At 37.6% G+C, this 25057-nt stretch overlaps 1 protein-coding gene across 4 annotated transcripts in view; it reads left to right on the forward strand.

Annotated features, from left to right (window-relative positions):
- LOC126848996 (homeotic protein antennapedia-like) overlaps positions 1 to 25057 on the forward strand; it is a 97938-nt gene that overhangs the window by 16437 nt on the left and 56444 nt on the right. Inside the window, exon 2 of one of the 4 annotated variants that reach the window (XM_050590442.1) lies at positions 22943 to 23010. The exons of 1 other annotated variant lie outside the window; for it this stretch is intronic. The gene's annotated coding sequence lies outside the window, so the exon portion shown is untranslated. Of the gene's footprint in view, positions 1 to 10906; positions 11267 to 22241; positions 22495 to 22942; positions 23011 to 25057 lie in introns of those variants that run through there. 2 more of the 4 variants (XM_050590441.1, XM_050590446.1) reach the window with 2 other exon arrangements.

Genomic DNA, 25057 nt, shown 5'->3' on the forward strand with positions numbered 1-25057 from the left:
ATTACTATATTTAACTAAATTTAACTAGTATAAAATACGCCGTCTAACCCGATTTCTTAATGTATCTTTTTTTTTTTTTTTTAAATTTAGATAAATGCTTTTTTGCAATGTCAATTTTACAAAAGATGTGCGAAAAAAATATTGTTTTGTAGTTTGAAAAATGTGATAACAATATTTCATAATTTCTTATGATATTAATAATTATTAGAATAATTTCTTGCAATTAGATATTTATCGAAATAGCTTTGTAAAATGCGAATTCTTTTTTTGCTTCCGAAACGGATGAAATCCTTGTTGCCTCGAGTCTATTTCGGCATAAAACGGACTCGTTCATCAGTCGACTTGTTAAAGACAAACGCTCGGTATTCGAATAGCCCATTCTAGAAGTAGCTGTCAGGATGCCAAGCGTTAATAAATATACTTTTCGCCTTTAGTGAGAACAAAGCCGAAATCACAGACTTGCTTTTAGACAATGAGCAGTATAAATGAAGAGCATTATCGATAAAGTGTTCACATTCATCTTTTTTAACAATGCTTATAGATTGGTAATTGTACGTGTAATTGCCTCTTTTCATTGGTTCCTGCCAACTTTTTTTAAAGTTGTGCGAATGTTACGCGAATATTATATGCTTATACACACACACACATATATCTTTATGGCTGAATACCAATCTTGTCCGCATGTACGTATATAAAACACGCATAAAATTATACGTATCCAATATAAATGATAATTTTCAACACTTTGATATACAAAAAATATCCCTCGTGAAAGATGTCACATTTTATTCTTATTGTTTTTTTTTCTCTTTCTGGCAAGTTTCGCTTTTTCCATCGCTGTTATTATTTTTCTCCATTGTTTCGAAAATTACAATCAAATTAAGCGTAATTTAAAGAGTTGCTGAAAGAATGAACGAAGTCATCGCGATTTGATTCAATTTATAACGACAAAAAATATTTCTATATATTATATTCAAAGTTTCTTTTCCAAAATATAAAATTTTAAATAATTCTGTTCATTTGTCTCAATAATCCGAGAATTATTTGACTTTTTTCTTGTAATATAATCTTCAATTTTAATTTATAAAGAAACTAGCAAAGATTATTATTGATATTTATATAAATTATTATCAAATAATTAATTTAAATAATTATAAAAATGATGAATATATAAATATTTCTTTATCAAAATAATTTTTTAAATTATGTAATATTAATTTTTAAAGGTAATGTACTTTTTACTGCACCGTAATATGTATACACTGATATTCATTAGCATACTGAAGCAAATTTATATGTATATATACAGTATATATACAGTATTAAGTTCTTAAACGTTGAATATTTTTACGGGCATCAGCTAAAAATAAACTCAAGATTTTATGTACCTCGCGAAAGGGAAGTAATTGCATGATAAAGCCGTTATACTAAAATTTTTTAAAAATAAGTTTAATATCAATGACAGTTTTCGCGAAAACTTGCATTATAATAGTGTAATTGCGAGACGTTGCGCTGTGTCGTCGCGAGTATATTTCCATAACTTTGCATACATGTTTTAATAATTCATCCCCGTTTGCTAGATAACTGCTGAGGAAAGCATGCTACGGACGTTTATTAATAAGATGCACTAGATTAATATCAACTCTAGATCAGAGTTTACGTTATGTATACAACTCTACCGGTTAATTATAATAAGAAAGATGATAAAAATACACAAAGTCTTGAATGGGTGATCACATGTTTAAAAATTATAAGCAAATATGTGATGTACGAAAAATTTGCGTGGCAAAGAAATGTCGAGAGTAAGTGGACGATATTTATCTTGATAACGATGAGGTTTGTGCCACGCAGTCGATTTCCTTGACCGAATCAAATAGTATATCGGACGATATTACTGGCAATTCTTAAGATAATATGGGAACAAAGGCAAGTAGAGAGAGAGGAGAAAATCTGACAAGGACAATAACCGACAGAGACGTACAAAGGAAAAAAAAGGCGGAGTCGAGTGAGATTTAGGAAAATGTAGTGACGATGGAACGACGTAGCAGCGATATTATGGCATTCATATAATAATAGACGTGATGAACGAGTTTGCAGCTTATTCTTGGCAGCGGCTTTGCCGCTGGTTAGACCCGCTATCTCGAACAGTAAGCAGGGGGTGGCGAGAGGATTCGCAGGGAGACGAGGGGTTGCATTCGCGAACAAGCAACAATATTAACGGTTGGATGGTGTGGGGTTGTTGGCTCGACTGCATGGACCCGTAAGATCGGTCGGAGAAGTCGAGCGAGGTTGCCTATATGCCTCTAGACACTCCCGCGATTGTCGGTATATATACATACATGGCCGCGTGCACGGAATCAGGCATTCGAACGACCAGAGCAAATATTTGGAGCCTCGCCACTAAAAACTCGGGACGAGCCAACAGACGAGTTGATTTGTTTCCCTACACTGCCGCCTTCCTCGCTTTCTTTTTTCGACTATCTCGCTACCTTCTTCCCCGTCTTCCGCCCGTTGTCTCCTTCCGTACCCCCTCGATGCTTACATAGCCGAGAATATTCGCGCATCTATCTGAAAATGATCCTATAACTCAAGTTAAGTATACGCGCGCCCTCATTTACTGTTTATCGATATAAACCTTTTTCATCGCGAAGTCCCGACCTGCCATTATACATTCATGCCCCTCCGCCTTCTTATTCTTTATGGTTATTTTAAATGCGCGCTTTGCTTCGACGAACGCATGTAATTTTATTATGTTTAATTATGTTTAGCATACAAAATGAGATTTTTGAACTTTATGATCTAGATTACCATCTTCTGTCTCACTGACAAATGTTTTGAACAACAATGTGAGAAAAGAGTTATGACACATGCAACGTATTTTTTATAACACGCGTTTTGTTTAATACAGAGTCCAGTTTGTTTAATAAAAAAATTGCACACAACGTACTTAAATAAATTTTAAACTTATAAATTATTTGCTAATTTTCATCATTTTTTATTGTCAAGCATTTCTTACTTTTTTTTTCTCGATAAGATCCGATAAGATTGGTCATAATCGAATTACGATAGATGTTCGCTTCTGTTCATTTTCCTATTCATTTCGAATTCAGTCTCAACCCTCGTGTCCATTGAGTTTTTCTAATCCCCCGAAAGCGGGTATTTTCGTCAGTGCTGAGCAAGCAGCTTTCTTATTCCGTGTGGCGTGGACATATGTTTTATGGAATGCAAATCTTGTCTACCTCGGCCATCTTTTTTTCCATTCTTACGCTATCCTCTCGGTGCCGTTAGTTGTTGAAAGTTGGTCCGTCTTTTTTGTTCTGCTGAGGCTTTGATATGAATTTACCTGCACGAAATGTACATAAATTATAATAATTACGAATACTAGTGTATTTCGTGATAATTGCAAGAAACAGATATAGGGATGAAAATTGCGAGAAAATCACGCGTGCGGACATTCGAGCTACTTTATGCGAAGTCGTTGATGAATGGCTGATTTAACAGATGGATGTTTCATATCAACTATACACGACTTGACTCGTTTACGCCGAAATTTATGGCAGCGATGCAATATAAGCCAACAGAGAGGAAATTTATCGATGGGAATTATGACTTTGTAAATACGTCTTTGTATTTTTTCGGGTTTGTTTTTTTCTTTTTTTTTCTTTTTTTTTTTTTAACACGCGGAACTTTATAAGCCGCGGATGGCAGCGGATTGCACGTCAGGGTCATTAAAGGCCGACGAGCGATATCTCTTCGTTTTTATCCTGTGTGAAATTAATTAGTTAATTAAGCATCGCGAGATGGCGTCCATCCAATTAAATCCGCTCACCCCTGTCTACTAATGCGCAGACGCGACATTCAAGAGAGAGCGTCTCGTATTATACCGAGAACTACCACGGGCACATCTCTCCCTTTCCTTAACTCATTCCATTTCCTTTCTGCTTCTCGCATTTTCATCTTCTCCGTTTAACCGCCCCCGCCTCTATCTCTCCTGTGTTACCATGACACTCACCTGTCTTCTTTACGCGACATTTTTCTTCTCCACCATATGCTGGATGTCATACTTTATAATTCTGAACTTTATATTAATCAAGAAAGAGAGTTTTAAGTCATATTTCACAATAAATTGAATAACAACTTTTATATATTAATTTTCAACGTGTATTAAAGCCATGTATTTTAATGAAATATATTTATTATGTTTTTAGAATAAAAAATTTAACGTTTTATTTTTATATATTACATCAATTTATTGATGTACAAATTTATTAAAATCTTAAGAGATGATGATGTATACATGTATATTCATATTTGTTCAGCAATTAAAACAGCTTATTTTTCACGTTCATACTTTCCGGGGTTTTTTTTTTTTTCTCATTTATTTTAATTCGAGTAGTCCTTTGACTCGCCTGTATATGCCAGCATCTGTATTCGATTCGGCGGCCAAAGCCACTGATGAATGCGCGTTAATTATCTCTTTTAAAACGTTTTTACACACGCAGGTGTCACGGCACGCTCGTCACACCTCCCATATCGACGGGAGAATTATTACTACTCCAGGCACTCCTCGGACACGTTGTACTTGCCATCGCGATGCTTGCGCGGAATGATCGATCGATCGTTCTTAATTACCGTTCGACACACTCGCTCTGGAAGAAAAAATAAATAAATATTTCAACGAGAAAATTTACACAGTTATTATCATGCGCTCGATTCTCTAACGAACGCAACGGAGTTGCGGTGGTCGGATAGCTTTTCGCTTCAGGCTTAATTCCGGGATTCCGCAAGGAATGTAAAAGCGAGGAATTTGATATCGGACAATAGGACCGGGATTTTCTGTGAACTAGCCACGCGAATGAAACATACTCAAATTTATACGAAACAGTGCGTAAATTTTGAACGCGAAGAAACAAAAGCACGCTCGTCGGTGGACGAGAGGAGAATGAAGAGTGCACGAGGGCGAGAAGAGGGGGAGAGAGCGAGAGAGAGAGGTGAGGGATGTCGGAGGGGAGGGGGGAGGGCGGATCGGTGGAGCGATTTGTCCCGTCTGTTAATTAGTGAAAAAACGGACTATGAATCTCGAGCGATCGTATATTACCGCGAACGTAATGGATGGGATTACAGCTGCTGTGTTAAATTAAACCGGCCGCCGGCCGCGGGTACGATACAGTACGTTATGTGGATATAGGTGCGCACACCGAGCCGTGACACAGGGGGTTCTCTCTTCCTACGTGTATATGTATTATCCATGTACAGCAAGTACAGTTACCTATGGTGCTTCCACTTACTCCCTCTTTCTCCATATCTCTCTCTCTCTCTCTCTCTCTCTTTCTCTCACACCCTCTGCGCTGACTCGTCGAGTGTCCTTCTCTCTACGAAACGTGGTACATTACACATAATCGTGTCCAGCAACGTGTCGGTCGTGACTCTTTTCGCGTTTAAACAACGCGGCGAACATAAATGCGAAACGCGAGCGGACAAGCGTGTGGCGTAATTTTCTAAAGCGAGTTTATAACTTTATGTTTCAATTAAGCTTCGATCGCGCCTGTCGTTTAGATCTTCAAAAGAAACTTAGTATATGTTTTTTGCGATCGAGTAAACTTATTACGGATGAAACTCCAAACTCTCGTTTCTTTCTCTCGCGAATGTTTATGAGCCGTTTATTGTCCTTCGATGCCTCTTTTCCAATAGTCCGATTCAAATGCTCCCGGATAAATCCGGTATATGTCCCGTAATTGCAGCACATGCGTATCGGCTGTTATTCACTCTGGTGAGGTGAAAGATGGAGGATGGAAAATGGCGATAAAACAAGTCGGATGAATGGTCGTGGCAGTCTTCCGTGTAATTATTGCGCAATAGGAGGGCTGAAGCGCTCCCGTTTTGTTTCGATATACTTTGTGATTTATGTGATTCGTGCTGAATTAATTACCGTATTAAAAATGTATACTAATAATATATATATATAATTTTACGTGAGACAAATTTAATTTATTCGCGGAACACGCGCGAAAATAAAAACACCAATTTTATAATGATTATTGATCGAGAATTGGCTACGGCAATTAACAGATCGGTTCTTATCTTACGATAATACAATTAGGAGATAACGGTGATTTGAAACGCAAGGACAAATCCTTTTTATCTATACGGAAAAAGTAGAAATATTTCCTCTTCTTTTGCCGAGAACGTCGTACATATATATATATATATATATATATATATATATATATATATATATATATATATATATATATGTGTGTGTGTGTGTGTGTGTGTGTGTGTGTGTGTGTGTGTGTGTGTGTGTGTGTGTGTGTGTCTGTACACGTGTGTCTGTGCGAGAAGGGCGCTCGGGAAAGGGAACCTGGGAAAAGAAGAGAGAGCCCATAGAGGCAAGGAGAGATAGATTACTCCGCCATTCTTGCAATTTCCCTGTCGTATCGAGGCTCGTAAATTCCCGGTGAAATATGCGAAGGGGCGCCTGGTGCGGGCAGCACGCTGCTGCTCTACCCTACTCTCCACTCACCCACATACATACACACACACACACACATACATACACTCTCGTCCACCCTCCGCCACCGCCCTTTACTCCCTCGATAGGGGCTGCTGTAGCAAGGGGTTTGTCTCTGCCGAGGCATGGTCGGTCGGCGCTTCAACGTATCGCGGCGGGGGTGCGAAATACCCGGAATTAGCCTTATCTGTCCCATCACCTTCGCGGATTCCCGAAGTTTTGCTCGGCTAAAGAAACGCAGCATCACTGAGAGAAATGTAAAAACTCGGTAGGATATAAAGTCGAACAAATTTGAAGAAAATATTTTTATTTAACTTTTATTTAGCAATTTATTTACGCAATAGATAAATTTTAATAGAACATGAAACTATGTTTTTTTTTGTATTTTTAAATAATTATATAACATTTATATAATATAATATTTAATATTATATAATATTTAATGTGTAAATATATAATTTTTTTTTTTATATTTCTATATTTCTCATAATTACAAGATCTTATTATTCCTCTTGTTGTTACATCTGTACGATTATTTATATCAATGATAATAAATATAAACTTCTTCGAATTTAATGGACATCTCATTTGTCCAAGGATAAGCCTTAACAAAACTTTAATTAGGCGCTGCTTTCCTTTGAAACATTGGAACGTCCAATTATTATACTACACACACAATTATTCAACGTAAAACGTAGATCTTTTCATTTTAATTAATTTAAAGGAAAGGTATCGCTACTTTGAGATCCAAACTCGTTTTTCTCGTTCTTCTCGCACGATGGCGAGCTATAGTATCGGTATCTAAATCGAAGGGACGCTAGATCAGTAGCTTTCAGATACAAGAGGGAGGTGTTTGTCAGACCGAAGATGGAGGGAAAAGACTGCGATTGCAGATAAGGGTAGAAAAAATAGCTAGAACGACCAAGAGATAGAAATAGTAAAGGCTCTCTTTTATTTTGGGATGAGGAAGAAAAAAAAGATAGTAGAAGAAGAAGAAGTATAAAAGACGAGTAGAAAAGCTTATATCACCGCAGACGCCGGGCTGCAATTCGACCTCTATATTTAATTTCACTACTTTGGGGAGTCTGTGGATGGAGTAGGTAGTGGAAACGCGAGAGAAGAAGAGAAGAGAGGAGGAATCGTCGTTTAATCTAACCGCGCGATCCTATCTTCCTGAAATTTATCATTCGATAAATTGCATCCCCCACGTAATACATCGAGAACTTCCTAGCCGTTGTCCCGTCAATATCTCAGAAGTTCCGTTTATTATCAGCCGTATACAATGTCTTTCATAAATAAAATACAACAAAAATATTTTGTTATTTGCGAAATATGACAAATATAACAGTTTCAATAAATTACTATAATTCGAAACATTTTCGAGGAATAAATTTTAAAGATTTGTGTAAATATAATTTAAACAATTTATATTTTTTTTTTGTTTTTTTTTTTTTTTTAATGAAAAGAAAAAATTATTAATTAAATTTCTACGAATATAAATACTCTACGAAATACATAGGGCGCTTTACATCGTTCTTCATGTATTAAAATAAATGTGAAATGTAATATGCGAGCGCGATGTTTTGCGTCTTAAACTGTTGGCTTCAACACCCGGGAAATCGCATGATACTTCGAAGATCGCACGCTGTTTTGTAGACGGGCAACAGGGTAATTGCTGGTTTATGAATCGTATTCTACCCCTCTTCGCGCCGCTTCTATATGGCAGCTACAGTTATTTCCGTGTAATTCTCATACCCTGCTTTGCTCTTAACTTAATGTTGTTTCCCTCACTCCATTAAAAGCCACGCCACTCGGCTCGTTTCACTTCCCACACTGCGGTTGTGGCCTTGTGGTCGCACTTCACTGTACCCTCCTCACTCTTTCAAGTGTACAGACAGTCGCGTTCCATTACCCTCTTGGCCAACCAATTTTTACCTGGTCTTCGTGCGCCATACTGTTAAAGAAGTGAGGACCAATTTGTATTTCTTCTCACTTGGAAGTTTATCTTAATCTCGAATGACAAAATCTTTAAATTAACGCTGCTCATAAATTTTTTACTATTGTTAGAATAATTTATATATACAAATGAAATTTTTATTCTCAAAATTATAGTAGTTTTATCATTGAACAAATTATGACCTACGAGTTATATGTTGCTCTTTAATAGTTATAAAAGAGAAAAAAAATCTGTCTACGTAAGTTGGCTGATCGATTCATTCGTTCGCTCGTTCGTTATCAAATGCATCATCAAGCTAAGATCGGTTATCATTCGCATTGTGAAATCGCACGTTTCAATCACTCAGTGTATTTCACGAATTTCCCAACCTGTCGACGTGAAACTGGGAGGCAATCCGAACTCTCCCAGATCTAGTTTAGAAGTGATGACAGTTATGGATTTCGCCATCGTAGCGCCGTGCCAACCGATGATGTCGTTTGTCATCCCCTCTTTGCCGCACGTCTCCCCCACGAACATTAGTGACAGCAGCCCTCAAAAGCGAATCGCTGATGTAAACGTGGATAAAGATGGAAAACAATTCAATTATTCATTTACGACATTTAATATGCAATTCACATAATATATTTTTATTAATGTGCTTTATAATTAATTCTAATTATAATTTTAATAGAATATTATTTGATAAAATAATATTGCAAAGATTACAAAGAATATTTTAATTTAACTATTAAGTAGTTTAATCAATTAATTATTAATTAATTATTTTATCGTTATGTTTTCTTTTTTTTTTAATATTTAGATTTTTTCAGCGTTGACAAAAAATGACATTATATATATATTTGCCGCTTGATTAATATCAAAAATTTTCTATAAACTTAATCTATATATATATATATATATATATATATATATATATATATATATATATGAATCATATTAAATATTCGGCCGGTATCTACTATTTATGTCTTGAATTTTCAAGCGATTAAGTATTCATCCACGAGTCAAGCCCTTAAATTAATGTTCTGTAACACTTTATAAGAAATCCTTACATAAACTGTCGCATACATTTACATTCATTTGACTGAGAAAAGCCCATACATCAGTGTATGTCAGTATATGAAGGAAACAGCGCTAGCATACAAACGCTATTAATTTTCCAAAAGAAAGCCACTGGTCCGTGAAAAAGCCCTAACTAAAAAAAAAAAAGAATAAAAAAGAAGATTATGCGTATGTGTGTGCGCTACACGTCGCTCGCATACCTTTGAACCATGGGGTCGCACCCCAGGGACTATTGTTGCGTAGGCTCCATAGTAGTGTAGATAGCTATCATGCAACCGTAATCTGAAAGGCGGGTTAGTTGAAAATCCCATTGGTGAAATGCAACACACGGGTATACGTAAGTATACGGCGCAAGTTACGAATTTTTATAATAAAGCTTCCCTTCTATCCTTTCTATCCTTTCTATTCATCGAATGTCCTGGACAAAATTATAAATATAAAATGACAAATTAATATTATTTGACAATTGAGAAATATGCACAATAGATTTTGTAACGGCACCGAAAATAAAATACTCGCGAATAGTTCCGAACGGGCGCATGAAAAAAAGATTCAAGAGATGCCGCGCATAAATAAATGCAGGAATGTGGCACTTCAAGTTTCACGCATTGCATTGCAGTGTGAAATGCAGCTATGCCAGGAAAATGTAGACAAGAATTTACGATTGCGCGTGTATGGTCGTCGTTTCATGGTTTGAGCGTAAACTCTGGTCAGAAGTTACAATTTCCTGAGTAAGGATAATCACTTGCGCAAACGGAGTGTTTTACCGTTTTAAAAATGATTTATTCACATTATCATATTATTTATTTATGTGCTTATAATAATTAATTTAAATTATATAAATTATTATTAATACAAATTATATATAACAAAAGTATGTAAATATAAATCATAATATGGATTATTATAAATATAAATTATACATTATATAGGGGGATAAATAAATAAATTATAGAGACAAAAATTTATTTATATTGGCAGAAAGATTAATAGTACATGCAAAATTTAAATTTAAAATATTGCTCCAAGTATCTTTTTTTAAATAGTAGAAATTTCGGATGACGCAAACCATAGAACTCGACATGGCTAATTAAGACTTTCGTCGTTTAAACTTCGTAATTAGGCGGGGAGTGATAGTAAAACGAGCAAGACGGCCGCGCACCCATTGATGACACGTTGAAGTAGGAAGCTCCCTAAAGCCGCTCTTCACAAGCCCCACCTCACAATTTCCTATCCCTCTGCTCTAGCTGGCCCGTCCCCCTTTTACCCCCGTCACAAAATCCTATCGTACCGCAGGCAGGGTAAACCAGGTCCCTAGGAATACTCGGTCCACCATAGTAAATCAGGCAGTCGCAGGCGGTCCTTCTGATCTATCCGTAGAGACGGAGGTGCTGCTGAGGCGCATCAAAGTTAGCCCGTCCCACTCTCTCCATCTTGAAAGTAGTGAAATAACTCCTCTAAGTAACTCTATCTACCTCGTAGAATCGCTTATGGCTCATAAACGCCTCGTAACTTAACGCGGTGGCACGCGCCCCTCGAGAAATACTGCCGTACAGTTTCCGTCCATGGTGCTCCAGAAGAGACGACTTCGTCTTCAAGTGGCGCGAAAGTGAATTACTCTGATTGATGACAGCGACTATCTTTATCTCCCTCTTTCTCCCCCTCATTCTGCCGACGTTTTTAAGCTAGTTGTGTGCTACTATGGAGGAATTCATTGACCGATGGAAAAACTGCAGGTAAATTTGACATTTATCTTTATTCTTTATTTTTTTTATAAATTGTTTTTGCGACGAATAATATGCCGATAATAATGCGAATTATTTCTTACTGATAGCATGATATTTTGCGAATTAAATTTTAATATAAGCAAGTTTGTGAGGATATACATACCTCGTAGAAAAATATGTGTGCAAGCCTAAAAAAAAAGTTAGCAATTAATTATATCGATAATAAGTCAAAGTTATATCGGGTAATAATACCAGCAAACAGTCGTAAAAGCAAACGGTAAATATCAGGAGAACCTCGTTTGCAAAACCGGTTTAAGTCAACCATCATCACTGTATAGTCGGAATCTTCCGAAAATAAATATTCGGCTTAAAAACGGTGCATGACGTAAGCGAAAAATGTCGATTCCCTAACGATTGAATAGCGAGTCGTAACTTTAGATCCCGATAAAACGGGACGCTTCCAAAACATAATTTACAAAGTCAATTTACAACGGATTAATTAAAAACATTGATAATACCCCGACTTTAATTAATCATGCCCGGTACGAACGGCGGTATAACGAAGGACACCGAAATTAATTAAAATTAATGAAGCATAAACGGAAGTAGCGATAACATGACGAATCGGCGGCCCCGTCGGCGTAGCGTCGCGTTGAAACGCGCACGCATATATACACGCACACATACGAATGAGCGTTATCCAAAACTAAATCTTCCGCTATTGACAAAACACTATGGCGTCTCTCGTCTGGCGTGCAGGAGGCGTGCGACGCGTGCTAAAAAAACGTCCAATTTTCGCGCGGCGCAGCCCGTCGGCTGCAATTTAAACTAAAACGAAAATGCATTATCCTCCCCGGCAGAGAGAGAGAGAGAGAGAGAGAGAGAGAGTGGTGCACTGCATCCGGTCGGGGTTACATCGACGAAAATAGTGAAATTCGCTGCGCGAAGCTGCACTCGCCGCGTTCACGCATACCGACGCGGATGTACACGCGATAGGGAGAGGACGATACGCGCGTCCTGAGTTTACATCGTTGATGTATGTTCTCGGCGGCGATCGATCTCTCTCACACGAACTGCTAATTGTGCGGCGTCATAATTCTCCGCGTGTGTCTCATCCCCTGCCTGTGCACCTCCGTCCCACTCCGCCGCCCTCCCCCTGTCGTCGTCGTCGTCGACGCCGCGCGCGCCAGCTCGCTCATCTCCCATGCACGCTACAAGCGCGTTAGAAATACGCGCTTGTGCACATTCGCCGGCAGTGACGGATGCGCCCGGAGTTTAATCTCCCATCCTTCCCCTCGAAATGATGTCTCCAACTTTTCGCTTTTCCATCGGAAACGGTTTTTGCGAACGGTTCTTAATTTCAGATTTATGCGAATTTAAGGGAGGCATATAGCCTTCCCTATCTTTGTTCAATATCCTCTATAGCGCTTCTCAAATACTAAAGTATATTTCTTCCATCGATTGCACAAGAAAATCAATAATGTATTAGATCAAGTTAATAAAATCAGTTAATAAAATCGAATTAATAAAATCAGCTGTACAGATTATTTATAGGCATATCATAAGTGATACAAGTTAGATTAAATTATGATTTTTGATAATCTCTGATAATTTGTAAAAATCATTCTCCATATAAATAATTCACTTTGAACAATGTTAAATGGGAAAGAATGTATCGCTCGCTCCGTACGATTGAGTTGACTACCTCGTTCGCGTGTGAAGAGAGCGGCGATGACGAAGGGTGTGCGAAAGCACGTGGGTACATTATAGCGACGTTGTTTACGATGGCCCGCTAGTCTTTCGGACCATTGCCGATTAGCGGCCGGCCCATTTCACTTCATCATGTACGAGCCAGCAACGGAATCACCGTTGCGCGGTACGAACGGATGTTCCATGAATTGCGGCTGTTTAATTGCTCGGTCAGTCTATCGAACTTTCAGATTTACTCGTTAATAAATATTTATTTAGATAGCGAGACGCACAGTTTTTATCGACGCGTTGACGTATCTGCATATCAATGTATATGCGAGATCTCGCATTATTTATTATATAAAATTTATTATTTAGTAGATAAAAATCTGTACACGCATCATTATATTCTTATTTGATATAATAGTGGTATAAAAGCAGTAAAGAACTAGACGGCGCGCTCCTTAAAAACGAGTATAGAGAGAATTGCTGTAGTAACGCTAATGTCACCCCAACGTTGAGATAAGAAGCTCAGGCAAACCTCCCACTCTCCACCCTTCTGCTTTTCTTCCGCCCCACGCTGAGGCACGCTGGTGTGAGTTATGAGGCCGATTTTTATTATTCGCGTACCTCCGCCACCCTCTCCTTCCTCACCGTCGTACAGCAGCCACCCAGCTCGCTTTTTCCTATCTGCGAGTGCTCATAAGCGCCGGCTGCGCAACCGGCGGAAACTTTCTCGGCGACAAGGAAGGGGTGGGACCGGGCATCACAGGGAAGTTGCTGTTATAAGAAAGACGCGCGAAAAATCGAAAGAAAAATGCAATTTCTTTTTGCACCAGGCAGATCGTAACGCGATAAATCGTTCCTTTACCAGCAAGAGTTGGAAGTTGGATAAAAAATATATTTTAGAAATATATGATTTTTTTTTTCACGCGAGAAAGCATTCTATTATTTTGATAAACTTTTCTTCGAAAATTTAAAAATAGTTTGATTATTCGACGCGCATTGCTTTTCACGTAATTTTTATGAAAGTGCTGTTTAAATGTTATTATTGGAAACAACATAGGAAGCTCAATAATCGCGTATTTGTACCTGCGGTTAATTTCTATGATCCGCTTATGCATGTAAAATGTTCGATATAATTCTGCGATAAATCATCAGATTACATCTACGCGCGGCTATATACGTCGATAATGGAACCGTCCGTAGCCAGCATAGCCTGCGGACGTTTCTTTCATCTAGATTCGTTTCTTGTTCGCCGTCATTAGGAAAGGACTTGATCGTAAATTGAGATACTCCTTGATTGCTTCATATAAGAATTACAGTATCCGTCTTTAAACTAATACATGTGTAAAGTTCGAGTACAAATTTATTGAAAATATATGCATGCGGTTAGAATAAAATACGGATAATTGTTTTGACAGAACTGATTTTCTGAAGAAAATAAAGTCTCTCTAATCATACCCGTTTTTCAATTCAACAGTGAGTTGAAAATTTTTGCTGGAAATTTGTGACATTAAATCAGACTTTTAAATTGCACAAATCGAATATTGTAACGCTATGAGTATGTGTGTGTGGTGAATTAATATAAATAAATTATTAAATTTTCTCGTGTATATCTGTCGTCTGTAGTAGAAAAGAACTGCAAGGAGTATCGATGGTCCTCCACGAGGGACGGACGGAGTGGGTTTTCGTAGCCCGACGGACCGCATTCTTCCTGGTGGACTTTAGGCATTGTTCCTCCCGGAGATCTCTCCCCCTATATAGTCCCCCCCCTTCCTCCTCTTTCCCTTCTTCCGTTCCCCTTAGATTCCCACGTCATCCTACCGCTTGGCGTCTGCCTAGCCGGGGACCGCTTATAACAAGCTGAATGTCGGGGTTTTTGCCTCGACGCCTTTTTTTTTCTTCTTCTTGGCCTTTTTTTTGGCCCGGTATCTCTTCGGTACAAACAAAAAACGTCACCCGCCGATTTATAGCCTCGCAGATGACCGACTGTTGTTCACGTTTACTTATGACTGCGTACTTGCCCGACCTTGAAGGGACCAATGGCCACAAAACGGTCCTTTCGAAGCTGATTTAGAGATTCGTGTAATTTCACTAAATTTACGCGATGTTGTTAATAAAAAATGCGCTATTGTTAAAATAATAAATGAGATTAATTTAAAAATAGATAGACTTCAACCTTTAATAGAAAGAAAAATGATATAGCCATGAATGCGCAGTCTCTTATATTGGAAAACTTTATATCGAGTAGTCAAGAAGAATGTTTTTAAGTAACGGCGATTCTTTTTTCTTTCATTTTCGCGTCTTTCGTTTCTTGTACATGTACAAGCGAGAAAATCGGGCTTGAATTGATGGTGTTACAGTTTAGGTTGTGGTCTGCTTCCGTTTTAAACCGCATTGAGGAAAGATTACTGACCAAAGAACATTCTTCTCGAAACTTTTTGCCGTCTTCTAATTTTAGAATATGTACGTCCTTCAACAACGCAGGCACGTGGAAATTTTTTTTTTAAATTACGTATGTATCCCGCAATTTCGCCTTTGACATCCGCATAATAAAACCTAAACTGTTGTTTTTCTCACAGTTTTGTGTGCCTCCTAACATTTTCAAAAGAAATTCCATTCTCTTTCTTTTTGCTGCACATAAAAAAACAACCAGTTATATATATATATATAAAACTATATATATATATATATATATAAAACTATATATATATATTTTCTGAAGGATCTAAAAGATTTTTTTTTCAATATTTGATAAGCCCTTCAATTGTCAATGTCATAAAGTTTAAATTTTGCAATCGTAAAATATGATAAAAGAAGAATGTAAAAGATCACTTTAATATTCTTTAAAGGAAGGGAAAGAAATGCGTTTCTCTCTCTCCTTTATTCATTTATGTAAATCTTTTGAAATGTCATTTTTTTGCATGTCTGAACGCACATAACGATTCAGAAAATCTTTTCATGCAAATATAGAATATTTTTCTTCTTTCATAGCAAATTGAAACGGATTGTTTGGCATAATGGTACAGTTTTCTCTTTGCGCGTGTGAAAGCATGTTTGATACAAGTTTCTATAATAGTCGCTCAAGCGTGCACACAGTACTTACAATTAGTCGCAAAAGTTCGTGTTCCGCCTAATAATGGATTTGCTCACGAAGAACAAATTAGCGGAACGATATATCTTCCTGGCGCCCCTTGCGAATGCGTGTGTTCTTACACGTAAACGATTGCTCGATATTTAATACGTTTGCATACACACGCTATAGGGAGGCCTACTCGTGATTTCCATGTATACGAGAAAAAAAAAAAAGTACATTGGGATTTTAATTACGCTCGAGTATATTAGTATACATATATTCTGCGAAATTCTTATCTCTTAGCAAATATGGCAGAGTTTGGTAACTCTGCAACTTTGAATCAACCATAATTTTCCCTCATTTTCTCTTTCTCTCTCTGTATTTTCTTAACATTGAAATAAATTGTTTCAATATAAATAAAGCATTTGTGTAATGTAATCTCAAAATATATTTAATAAATTATAGAAGCATATAATTATTCTATTATTAATTTTTAAGCATCAATTAAATTCAAATTTTCAATTAAATTGCATTTTTTTTTTTTTTACCATAGTGTATCATTATTTCATGTGAGAGAGAGAGAGAGAGAGAGAGACAATTTTGCGATGTTTATCTTATATTTTAATTATAGTTTCGCACATGCCATAGATAGACATTTTAATAGAGTCAATATTCTAATTATTAAGATGATTTTTAATTTTACTATTTTTAAATACAAAAATATTTCTTTCTTGTGAGACATAGAAACATAAAACTATTGTTAGAAATTTCAAAAGAACCTTCCGAGTCAATAATTTGACGCAAGTAAGTGACTGGCGCGTCCACCGATCGCGGATAATCAAATCAACGACAATGACGAGAAAATTATAACGTGCGTAAGAGAGCGGAAGAGCGAGACAAACGGCATACGGTAGAAAGGAGCGTGAGCAACGTGCACGCGCCCGCGGATTAAAGAGTTATTTGATTCTCGGAGGCGGCCATAATTCTCCCGGGCTATTCCCGTCCCATGCGCGCGCGCGCGCGTTCCTCGTTCGTTCGCTCGCTCACTCGCTCGTTCGCCCACCGGAATATTTTAACATCAGGGGTGGGTGGCAGGCCCGGCTGATTCTGTGCCTGGATGAGTTTAGGTTGGGACATGAGACACATGTACCGCAACGCACACACGCAACGTGGAATAGAATGTAGGAGGGTTGGTGGGTGAGAGAGAGTTGCGGGTCCGCCGCAACTCCACGCAGCTGACAGCTGTTTCCTCGGTGGGCCGACCAGGCCGGTAGGGAGGATTCAGCCTAGTCGCGCCCCTTCTATAATGGCTCCCTTTTCTTCCTTCCCCTACCTACAGCAGCATGGCTGGCGCGACCATCTCTCTCTCTCTCTCTCTCTCTCTCTCTCTCTCTTTTCCTCTTTAGATTCAGTTACGTCACATCCACTCCGTCGTCGCTCCTTTTCCATACCACTGATGACGTCAACCTCGTGACGTAGGGAAGTGTGGCGTCATCCCTGAGATAGAGCAGTCGTTTCATAGAACGTCGGCTGCTAGAGGCGCGTTGATCGTGACACAAAACCATTACTCTGCGATGCGATTTGCATGTTTTGTACGGAACACAGGATATGAATTAATAGGCTTGATGTATCAATGAGAGTTTTGCGCCAGACGATAATTAAAATAGATGATAAAATAGTATGAAGCAATTTTACAATTAGTAAAGTGCAACTTTATTTATCAGAGGAAACACTTAGTATGTAACAATTAGAAAAATTGACAATAGTTTCATTTGGTTCTCCCTTTTTAAATATATTTTTTCCCGAATGATCGAAAAAGATCAGATATTTATATCCTCATTAATTTATTCAAGTCGATTATAATAAAAAAAAAATGTATTATTAAAAATATTTAAATTTTCTTCTTCAAATACATAAGATTTTACCGTAAAATAATAATAAAAAATTTGCCGCGAATTGTTAGGTACACTCGATAGAAATTAACCCAGTAGCCTTGGCCATCATGAAGGTCGACCGTATGTGTGTCGATGTCCTTCGGATCCGATTGCGTATGAGAACGGAAAGGGAAAGGATCGAAGGGGGAAACGGACGGGAGATAGAATGACGACTCAGATAACACAGCGAACATTCTTTCACCACGTGCGCGAACGGCGGCAGCATCGTCAACGAGCGATAGGTAGCAATCGTAAAACAAGCGTTTTACGAGGCGCGACCGCAGAAGGGGAAACGCGCCGCTATAGCCGGCGAACGTTGAGTGGGGCTCTCACGGTTTACGAGCGCATAACAGACGCGTTTATGGGCGCGATCACATAGCCCGTGCATACCTACGGCTATATAAACGGATCCCATAACCTAGTACCGAGTAAACAAATCGTAAAGCTCGGTTTCGGATTTACTGACCTACCGCAATACACGGAAAGCGATACGGAGAGAGCCAGCCAGCCAGCCAGCCGGCAATGATAACCAGCCCCACCTTCCCCTCTTCGGTTCTCCGTCTGTGAGTAAGAGGGGAACTGTCATGCTGACGGCATGCGATCGAGATATCGCAACAAGCATGCGCGCAAAAGGGTTACGAGCCCGTAATTGTGACAAATGAAGTAGATAATAGCTTGAGATAAACTCTATTAGGACATTGACTGGGAAGACGGATTTGGTTCGGCTCGTGCCTTCCGTCAGTGCGCTTTTAATGATTTTGACGCGTCGACACAATTTACGAGCCATACCATGTATCATCTTTGCATATTTTTTTTTTTCGTTGACAGGATATAATAATTTTAATATTAAATGGTGAATAAAACTTTAGAAAAAAATTAAAATTTACATAATAAAGGCTAAACAAAATTAGATTATATTTCTACCAATTTTACGTGACGTTCTTGTGATCAATCGACCATGATATGCGCGCGCACACAGTCGGCATCATATATATGAAAGCATTTTCTGATCGAATGCATGCATTTGTATATCAGTTACTTGAAAAATCGATAAAAAATTTTTATTACTTTATTTAATAAATCAAAGACAACTTGTTATTTGCCTACATCAATCTTTTAAATGTTTAACAATTTCACACATGTCGAATATTAATAGTTGTCGGTCTGCTGGATATACATAGATTATGATATACGAAGTAATGATATACGGGGTATGCGACTAGGAAATATCTGACTTTAGACGTGAAGGTACATACAATTGAAAGATAAATACAGTCGAATGTGCATGTGAATGTGTGTTATGTCATGATTTGTATCTCGCTCTCATATACAGATGCCGACAGAGATGTCGACGCTGCTTTATAACTCCTCAACTAATCAACAATTTATATGTTTATTCCTCAAGTTATACGACATTTTTACTCTCATATAATTTTCGCAAATACGGCAGAGAAATATATAATTAAGAACTTTAATATACTACGTAATAAACATAATATTAAGACAGTCGTTGTCTGTAATTTTGGCAAAATTTCTGTGAAGATAAAATAATGAAAATTTTAATTATAATGATTACATACAGGAAAAAGGAGAATGTTATAATGTATTGTCACAAATATTGCCATTATTTTACAAAACCATATTTTATGATAGCTTTATTACTAATGAATCTCAAACATATGAATGTTTTGAACGCTGTAACATTGTATTGTGCTAAAAGAAATTTCAACTTCGTGGAGCGGAAACATGGCCGAAGCTCTTGCGTAGCCGTACAGAGCCGCGGAGGTGATTTATTCGAGTTAATTCCAATTCCATTGGAGCCGCGGGGGCAGTCAGGGGAAAGGAGCAGAGAGGAGGCAGCCTGTGGGGGTGGAGGGTGGATATTCTTATGCAATTTGCCAGAAAGGTTCAAGAACCCGGGAGATCCCGCAATTTATCTTGCCTTATGTTACGCCGAGCCAAGGCAACGGAAGATAGATAGCGTCACTGCTTCCAACCCCCCCCTGCGTCCCGCACCGCACCACCACGGGTCAACCACCCAAACCCCGTACAGACCCCTGCGACCCTTCCCCCAGCCAATGAGGGACGACCGCGGTGGCCATCTTGGATGGAGAGTTATTGAACGAAAAAGATGAGTAAGAAACTTGTTATGGGGGTGCGTTCTCTCCGCGCCGTTGGAACTTGGACGAAAGAAGGCGGTGGAAGGGGGCAGACGGAGGAGCTTGGAAGCTGCGGAGGGGTAGCTACGAGGGATTGTTGGCGCTATATTGATCAATTGCTTTGCCGTGCTTCGCGCTACTTTCGTGATATAAAGTACAATACCCTTGGAGAGAGGCGCGATACCCGCTGCGAGACCGAGTGCGACTAATTATATAACGATTATGCTCCCTAGAACACTCGGACGTCTGATTCCTCGTTTTTATTGTTCAACATCGCGCTATCTCGTTCTATCTCTTACGTTTAAACGTAATGATATTAATTACATAATTTTCAGCGTGTAATATCTTAACATTTTAACGTTTACAAGATTTTCGAAACTTTTTTTTCTGTTGCCCGTTACATTGAAATTATGAAAATTTTATAATGAAATCTAAATTATATAATGTAGAATTTAAAATAATTTTTACAACAAATCAGATACACTTTTTGTAAAGCTATTTTTTTATGTATTATATTCTTAATTTTGAACAGTTTTTAAATTTATTGAATGTTACATAATTATTTATTTTGTAGGTCCTCGTTGAACGAGAATTGTTCTTTTTTATTCAGAAATATTTTATTGGTCGCGTGATCATGAAAATAATGTCATCGAGTGTACAGGAAAGAGCTGCAGGGTATGGGTGGTCTGATGGCTGCATTTCATGAATGCTTCACGCGTTCTTATTTTATGGCCACGTGCGCGTGAGGTGTCGCGTAACTAAGTTTCACCTTGAGATTTCAACAAATCGCCTAAGCTGATTGACTAGCCGGGAGGTAACTGCATTACTTCACGCATGCACGGAGTCCGATCGTGAATCGATTTGACAATATGACAATTAAATTGATGTGATACGCATCAACAAATAACGAGTGCATACATATTCACATGCAAGCATATTAATATTTATAAAGTAGAGAGTATAAACTGTAAAAGTTTCACAAAATCAGATATATGTTATAATATTATACATGTCAATGTACTTCATTTCGAGTAATTCTCGTAAATATTATTACCTCTATCATATGATTTATTGCTCACTCTTATATATTAACTTGTATTCTGAACTTTTTAGACGAAAATTCTTAAGGGGAAAGAGTATACTCTTTTAAATGAAGACGAGTAGACAAAATTAACAAAAATTCGATATATAATTAACATGATAATATGCTAGAGAGCACAGAAAAGCCAAAAAACATCTTAAAGATGTCTAAAAGACAACAAGACGTCTTTAAATTGTTTTTGAGTCATCTTTTAGGGACATATGCTGTCTGGAATAATTTATTTCATGGTCATATAGCATTTTCCTTTTTTGCCGACTTATCGGGTTTTCGATCGTGTGCTTTTTTATATCAACAATGTTCGTCAGTCTGTTGTGAGATGGCGTTGTTGGTGCCAAACATGCAGCGCGCCATCTACGAATTCGTGCTCAAAACTTCTTATGGGGTACCACGTGCGATGTGCTCACCAGGCGGCGTAGCGCGCTTGTCAAAGAGGGGGTTCTCGCTGCCGTATGACGAGAACGGTGGGGGTATGTACCCATGCCATGCCCGCAACAGCGCAGAATCCCATCGATCATTCGTGCCGTTTCTCCATGTTTCACGCCGCCGTGTATTGCGTGTGATAAAGAGAGAGAGAGAGAGAGAGAGAGAGAGAGGAGTCGGCCACCGTTGCCCCCCTTTCCAACTCCGCGCAACCACCGCTTTGCCTCTGACACGTCCACCCATCTCACCCTACCCCGCGCAAATTCCCCCTTCCTGTACGATGTGCTGAGTCCGTGACGGTTCGGCGGGCAATGCCGGCCGACCATCACGAGGCCTTACCTTCTCTATTATATTTATGTGGTAGCTTGCGGCCGGGAAGGTTTATGCGGTGTCTCCACTCTGTCTCGTGCCGCTCCTTTTCTTCTTCTTCTTCGCTTCTCTCTGTCTCTCTTCTACACACATACATTTCCCATCTAAAATTATTCTGTCAGCCGCGCCGAACTGGGTTACGTCACAAATTCGTCCACAATTATCGATACAGTCATAAGTCGTAAGGAGCGCCATATCAGAAATTTCGAATTAGTGAGCTAAGTGAGTAAAGGAAATCGAGATTTTAATGGTGTCTAATTGTGCGCGTCGTCCATCTATCCTATGGGCATTTGGAAATAGCAAAGTGTTCGATGGATGACACCACGTGCCGGGTGAGACCAATAAGTGTGCGCGCGATTATTGAGTATCAGCCAATGAGAATGTAAAGATGCTGGACCGTGCTCTCCGAACACCGACGTCATCCTTGTGGCAGAAACGTGACCTTGTTGCGCGCGCGTTTGGATGGATACGTTTCGAATTGGCCGGTAAATGATTTTTACGATGACAGTATCTATTGAATTTTCCATTTCCAATCACGCGTTATCGTATTTTTTACGTTAATATATTGCCACATAAATATTTAGTCAAAATTGTTGACGTATAATAATATCCCGAAAAATTTAGAATATAATCAAGGGAATTACATATAAAATTTAAACAGATCTTATATACGTCGAATTTTATTATGACTTGTTTAACATTGTTATAAAACAATCATGTTAAATATATTTTTTATGTATTCATTTGAAAAATTATTACTATAATTATTCTGACATAATATAACAGGCTACGAATAATATGTGCGCTTAATATAAAAGGAACACAAAATTAAGCAGCATATCGCATCTATTAACACGATATTATATACAGTATATATGCATATACAATATATATGCATAATCTATATCTAACACATGTAATTTATTGTTTCAGGTAAGTGACGCGTTCAACGCCCCAAACCTTGTGGAGCATGCCCGTGTATCTACCGTGCTCGTTATAATGTAAGCGACTTATTTATTATAATATTATTACAAATCTTTATTGCTTGCGCAAACGTGAAACAATAAAGATAGAATAATGATTCTATCTTCCATTTGATAAATTTGCTATATAACTTCCGTTCTTTTTAATACATTTTTTTATATTGTGGAAACTTTATTATGGAGTAACCATATGATGAATGTTATCAAAGCAATATTTTTCGTAACAGGAAGAGAATCTCATATAAGATTTAAAGATAGGTATTAAAGTCATCAATAACCAATTTTTCCAGAGTTTTCTATAGGTGTTTGATTGATAGATTGGTCATTATACATTTAATGAACGCGTCTATATTTTTGTTTAAAAAAATGCAGATATAACAATATATATTTTAACGTGAAAATTTTTATTTAAAAAAAACGGCATTACTATCATCATCATACACTTGTAGTTTCCGATATAAGAATGCTGGCGTGGTGTGCAGCTGATTTTGACAGTATCAAATATGACAAACGAAATTACGTGCAAGATATCACTAGAAATCATTACTAAAAATTATTATTTCACAGTTGTTGAAGTATGTTTAAAATAATTGAAATCGCATAAATAATTTCTTGGACATTTTTTATTGTGTATTTATAATATTATTTTTAATTGGCAATGTTTAATTCTTTGCATAATTTTTTTTTTTTTTGTTTTTTTTGTTTTTTTTTGTTTTTTATTAATTCCATCGCTTTCATTGATGTGCGCACGCATTGCGTTATGATCTATCATCGTAATGATTTGGCTCCAGAATATACCGGATGGTATCATATTAATGCTGTAAATACGTATGCATCTATAAAGGAGAGGCACTTATTAGCGGGCACTGCTGAAAGATGAAAAATAAGAAAGCAATGAGTAAAGAATAAACGAAAGAAATGATGAAAAAAAAGAAGACAGAGAGAGAGAGAAGAAAGAGAAAGAAAAAGAAAATGAGTATGAGAAAAGATTAGAAAAGAGTGCTGAGAAAACTTTGTCAAGAACGAAATCAGGATAGGCCCACACACCCGGCGGCATGTAAAACACGCAGCGAGATTAAATGCTTCATTAATATGATTAAAGTAAAAAGCTGCTTGAGTAACGAGCAACAGTGAATCATCCGCTGGTCGAGTCCGCGGAACCGCATTGTACTGTACAGTTCTACAATATTAATATTTTTCATTTGAGATTTTGCGTTTTTACAATAAATGATTGAATAGATACATAATTATATCGTTTCAAATATTTTTGACATTTGTGGAAAGTAAAGAAGATTTTAAAAAATAGCTAAGATTTAAAAATATTTAAAAAATTGTTATATAAAGGGATTTAAAATCTAACACACGTAATAATCTATCTAAATGATTTGTAAATGCGTAATCTATCTCTGCGATTCACCTTTTATGTTAATCGATTCCGTATGCCGGGAAGGCTTAAATGGTACAAGGCCCCAAATGGGGGAAAGGACAAGCCTTTAGATGCAGGTGTCGGAATATTTTAACTTTTCAGAGTCGGTATTCGCTGCTCACACAGTATTGAAGCTCGGGTTGTCCGTAACATAAATTGATAGTATCGATAAAAGTATCCTCATTTACCGTATAATGTCCTTTCAACAACATGCATCTCTCTCTTTTTTTTATGCTGTGTTTATCTAATATTCCGTTTTACATGCAATATTTATAGTAAAATAATAACGTATGTTATTTTTAAAATATTTCCTATAATGTCGGGATTATTAAAAATCTATATTTTTTTTACATATCAATACATCGAGCAATATAATTTCAATTGTATATACGAGAATAATTATTTTAATGTATATCAAACGTGATGTTCTCGCACATTTACGACAGAGATAATTCGTGATCGCGTTGAAATCATTGAAAAGTATTACGCATGACATATCACTTCGTTTATATGATACACGTTACATCGTTGGTGTTTGGCGACATGCAAGGTGCCGTAACTTGACGCAAAGTGCAAGCAGATGCGATCGGTGATTATGCACTTACAGCGTTACCGTATATAAACGGTGCCCGTATAAGC

The sequence above is a fragment of the Cataglyphis hispanica genome, chromosome 4 (assembly GCF_021464435.1).
Source record: "Cataglyphis hispanica isolate Lineage 1 chromosome 4, ULB_Chis1_1.0, whole genome shotgun sequence".
Classification (NCBI taxonomy): domain Eukaryota; kingdom Metazoa; phylum Arthropoda; class Insecta; order Hymenoptera; family Formicidae; genus Cataglyphis; species Cataglyphis hispanica.